A 5,768-nucleotide genomic window follows, 5' to 3' on the forward strand; every position below is an offset into this window, starting at 1 on the left:
TTATGCTATGGGATTTTGATCGAGGTGTGTACAAGAGACTCTACTTGCCGAGGTATGTATGCTTAATATGGAGTTTAGAAAGGTCAAAGATGTTTTTCCAACTCAACTGGTCGGAGAGCTTGAAGGTACTAAGGATCAAAGGATTTATCTCCAAAGCGAGGCTGGCTATGTATGGAGAATGTGTACTCCAATTTGGCACGCTCGAGCTCCTTGGGTGATTGAGAGTTGATGGCTAGCAAGTCTCCACCTCGTACCTATGTCAAGGAGTGGAAGCTTAATTCAATTGGCGGTCCATGTGGTTGTAGTCTGTCTTGGCAAGATCTCGATACCAGGGAAGTTATTTTATGAAGCGGGTTCCATCTATTTATGGCCAGGAGGCCATTGGCACATAGGCCTATGTGGTAGCATATCACTACAAGTTTTAGACTTTTTCTCAACTTGAGAAAAAGGGCACTTTTTTTACCCATTTTTCTACCGTCAACTAGAAAAATTCCGACGAGTGTAGATTTTCTTTTCCTCTACCAAAAGCAATTTTCCTATGCATAATTTTTATTACCATTAACTCAACCAATGGACTAAAGGTGAAATATTTGCACCTGAATCTATGTAAATAGACATCTATAATGTTTGTATCTAAAAATATCTCACCTAATGAGCATTGATAGTGCTTAATGTTTTTCATTTATTTTTTATTCCATCCATTTATTTGAGTAGGAATATATTTTTTATGGAAAAAACTTCATTTTATTCTATAAACTGACTATTTTGACGATGAAAATTTTTCATACTCGAGAATATTTCATGCTATAAATTGTCAATGCCCTATAATGTTTTACATCTGCATTTTTTATGCCAAAAATTATTTGCACACAATTTTCTTCCATGAGGATTATTTACCTTTTAGCTCATAATTTCCATTAATTATGATACAAATTTTTCATATCTATCACTATTTTTACGCTTGCACTTATGACAAATTACTCATTTTTAATGAATTTTTTTTCTACCTAGCAATATTTCACACTCTTATAAATATACATAATTGCTAATGTTTTACATGCACATTTTTTATGTCATAAATTTTTCATACCCAATATATCTTTTCCATGTGTATTATTCACTCTTTAGCATACTATTTCTCTAATTGTGATGTGAATTTTTCATATCTATACATTTTTTCACCATTTTTTCAATCGGGGCCTATAAAAAATTGACACGTCTAATTATTCACAACTATAAAAAAAGGCTTTGTTGTGTGAAAACAAGTGTTAAAACTCACTTTGCAATGAAAATTTTGACTTTTCCAATGAGTATTGTGGCACTATGTCGGTGAGAGGGTTGGTTTTTTTTTCATTTATACTTTTGATCATGGTGAGAAAGAAAAATTTTCTATGAAAATTATTCGCTATAGATTCCTCCTACGAACATATATTTTCCACGATGAAAAAAGTCCATTGAATAATTCTATTGGTTTGTAAAGGAAATATGTTGCTATGTATCTTTATATACTATATTGAATAGGATCCATTATTTGGATATCGTGATTGAAGTATGCACATCATCGAGTTTGCTCAACTGATTACCCTCATATACAGACTACTTAGACTTTCACATGGAGCCAAAAAGAGGTTTAAATGATAAAGAGACAAATAGTATTGCACAATACTTCTATCGCAGGTACGTATGACATGTTTTTGTGCATATTTTTGCGAACTAGTTATATTCATCTTCATTAAATATGAAGTAGTACAACACAAACAATCGTAAAATCTTCTTGAGATAGATCTCACAAAAAGTGGATTATCTTCTACAAGTCACATACTCATTGGATACATATTCAAATAACAAAAAGTCAAAAAAGACAGTATCATCTCTAGATTGGGAGTATCATCCCAATATGAGTTTTCTAGTGAAGTTCAATCTAAAGTAGTTCGACATCATCTTGACCAATGTCTTCTCCTTTGTCCTTAGCCAACTTCACTTTCTTGTGTTGGAATGCCCAATTCACCAGAACATCCAATGTCTCGAGTCCTTCATGCGATTTCTTGGAGTCAAATGATCCCTTAGGAGTTTTCTCTTGAATTTCTTTCAAAAAGTCGTCAAGTCGTTTGTACATCAGATCTACATTGTCCTCTCCCATAAGCTTCAAAGCAATGGATTCCTTTGTTGATTGCTTTATGTTTTTGACCTATTAGAACCAGCAAGCAACCACATATCAAATAAAGATTTAGCCAAGAAAAACCTAAATTATACACGATTTGACATTAATAAAAGGCCTAAGATGGTATATGTTGATTTCTTTATATTGTTGACCTAGTAAAACTAGCAAGAAGCCACATATCAAGTAAAGCTTTAGCGAGAAGAAACCTAAAATATACTCGATTTGAAATTAACAAAAGGCCCATGTTATATGTGAATATACATACTCGTGTTAATGTTTTAATTTCTTGATGAGAAAGAGTCACGTTCATCTTTCGAGCAACTGGAATCTGCAAAATTAATAAGTCACATAAGTCTAATGATTAGCTTAAGGAGAGAAATATACACTAGTGATAGTAATGTACTTGAGTCAAACAATTCTCTTTGTATCGTGCAGGGACCTTCCTCTCCCTCTTTGAAGTTCCATTTGTCTTTGCCGCAGTTGCACTACATGGTTGTTTGTTGGAAACATCTTTAAGAGCCTGTCAAAACATGTAAAGATGTAAGCTTAATACATATATTTATTAGAGAGTAAGTGGTATAAACATACTTTCTTTTTTGAGGGAACATCCTTCTTTGCTTTGTTTTTGCCCTAGCAAAAGGACCAAAGGAAAAATATAAATGAACCACTACACAATTATAGCATTCAAGTATTAATGTCAATCTATTGGTGACTCTCACCAATAAGTTACTCAAGCAAGCAACTTTTTGCTTCTTAGATTGTGTATTGTTGATGGGGTTATCATCATCCTGAAAGACATACTCAAGTTGAGACAAATATATCGCTATCTAAATACTTAAAGGGTAGTAAAAGTACCATTTCAAATGGCTCTATGTCATTCTCCTCATCATTCTCTAAGGGATGCTTTGTGACCTACACATAACCTTCCATTAAATAGCTAGAACATTTCTAATCACCATAATCATCACAAAATGTATCAAAAGTATTCTCACAAAATCTTGTATGATAGATATAGAATGGTCTTCAGAGGCCTTGGTCAAGTCAAACATTTTCCATGCACACTACAAAAAATAAGTAGACTTTCAAACCAAAAGAAGCGCATGCTTTTGATTGCTCATACAAGGTTTAAGAAGTTTTTGATTGCTCACAGAAGGTTTAAGAAGTTTTACACTTTTGTTTTTATCGTTGGTATTTTCCAAACTAGTACAAAACCCTGCACTCAAAGGTGAGCTACTTGCCATAGCATCCATCTGCTAAAGTATACTTAATTTGTGTAAGTAATGTATATTATAAAGTGATGTATAATTTGAATTTCCAAGAACCTTAAGTACCTCTCCCACTTGCTTGTTTGTAACCCCAACGCCTTGGTCATTCACCTTCAAGTAAATTTTTCTAATTAAAAACAAAACGTACCACAAATAAAAAACATCTTAGTGCCTCTATGTTGGATATACAAACCTGATCAAGCATCTCTGAGTACCATGTATCATCTTTTGTGAAAGAGGAGGTTGATTTCATGTGTAAGGGTGATCCATTTGCAATATTTTTCACCTAAAAAACCACATAGAAATAGTACTCAAGTATTCATGGAGATAAGTTCAAGAAGAAACTGATGAAAAACCTTATAAATACCATTCTTGAATGCCCTAAATCATATTCAGGAGATATATTTGTTGGTTCCAAGTAAGTGAAGGTCCGATTCGGAGTGTTATTTTTCTTGAGAGAACAAAATAAATACATAAGAAATTCTTCTAAGAACATATATAAATGCTATGTAGTTGACCAACCTCCAATTGAACTTCACAAATATCTTTCTTTCCTTCCATAGTTGACTGGTACTTGATATATCTTGCAAAGATGAGGAAAGACTTGTATCCTTGCAAGGTTGTACCTAAACAATTAAATTGTCATAAAAGCTAAATAAAACAACAAAAGTATAAGGAAAAATTCATACCGGTTCTTCAGAAGTTGATTTGTGCTCATTTATACTTAGATACACAACTGGAACTTCTATCACTTGACCCTAAATTCAAAATACACCAAGGTGAATTACGAATCAATCAAAAAACTATATTGAATGACACAACTTTAGACTCAATCAATACTCAAAACATGCAATGATGATACTTGTACGTGGCTTCCAGGAATATAAATTCCAATGGCATCATGATTGATTGATTCAATTTGAACCCTCCATAGGTCATACTTATTTCCACCACTTAGCTTTGAAAGGACTACTCCTATGCCAACTTGCTTTGTGTTTGCATCAAGAAATGGAATAAAGCAAAACTGTTGTGGCATACCTTGAAGAAACAATCCACATCTACATTGGATATTTTCCTCCGATATGATCTTGGATGATCCCATGATAGTCACCTTCTCTTGAAGTATACTTGTTGGAACATAGCAAACATCACGCATGCTTGGTGTAAGCAAGGCTTTGCTCTCATTTTCTTGGTTTGCATCTTCCATATCCAAATCGACCATTATTGGATCCAATTTGTCACCTTCAATAATTTCCCTCAACATCTCGTGGCGGAGGTTTTTCTTTGACGTACAATTGGCTTTATCAGTCTTTGGAAAGAGTGGACCTGCTTTGAGCCTCATATATCGTCTATGTTGATTTAGCTTGAGAAAAATTTGTCGCTCTGTCATGTAGTCACCATCTTCTTGCTTTTCCTTATTATTCAAAGGAGATAGTGTCTTTCTTCTTTGATGGATGAACTTATCAACCGCCTCTCTCATTTTCTTGTCCTTGGCTAAATCTGCATACATGAACTTTTTAAGTGGAAATAAACCAAGTCCTTGTTCAACCCATCTGCGATTTTGCTCCAAATTGCGATTATAGGCACGATGTTCCATAGAGAAATTGTCTCGAAGAAAGGTTTTCTCCTTTCCGGTTGTTGGAAAAATTGTCGGAGTCTTGAATCCGGGCATAGAGTGAAGGTTGGTGTCACTTGAACAAAGATTTTCCTCCTCCTCCTCCTCGTTATGTGACATTGCAGATGATTGACATATGGTGAGGATCTTTGGATGATTTGGAACTTGATTCTCTCTAAGCAAAGGAGCTTGATCTCCCTCTGCAACTTTACTTTGAGCCCAGCTATGCAACGCAAACCTGTGTCCACTTATGTCAACTCCTAGAGCTTCCCATGAAGCAACAGACATATACAAAGGCTTCTACCATTGACATTATTCTTGCGTATGCTGCGAGTATATCGATCTTGACCCAAAAAGTCTTTAATAAAGCATGACACTTGATGAGCATCCCATTTACAAACTCTCGCTAATGGTTCATCTTCCATGTTGACTTAGATGAGGATGACCTACACAAAAAACACATGAATTAAAAGTCACTGATGAGAACCATACAACAATGAATCAAATAAAATTAATACACCATTGATCCCAATCATTATACCTAGTGGTGATTCTAAATTTCAAAATCCTCTACGTATGATGTTTGTGGTGGTGGAGCAACACAAAGAAAGACCAATGTGATCAATAAAAAACTAATACCAAACTATAAGCAGTACTCATGTTATTACATTTCAATAAGCATAAGCAAACAACACTTGGAAAAACATGGAGCTTGAAAATATGAATA

General features: G+C 34.4%; 1 pseudogene; it reads right to left on the bottom strand.

Annotated features, from left to right (window-relative positions):
• Window positions 1-1,921: 1,921 nt before the first annotated feature.
• Window positions 1,922-5,466, bottom strand: LOC147431458 (uncharacterized; annotated as a pseudogene).
• Window positions 5,467-5,768: the final 302 nt, after the last annotated feature.

The sequence above is a fragment of the Adiantum capillus-veneris genome, chromosome 21, assembly GCF_014529385.1.
Source record: "Adiantum capillus-veneris isolate H3 chromosome 21, ASM1452938v2, whole genome shotgun sequence".
Taxonomy (NCBI): domain Eukaryota; kingdom Viridiplantae; phylum Streptophyta; class Polypodiopsida; order Polypodiales; family Pteridaceae; genus Adiantum; species Adiantum capillus-veneris.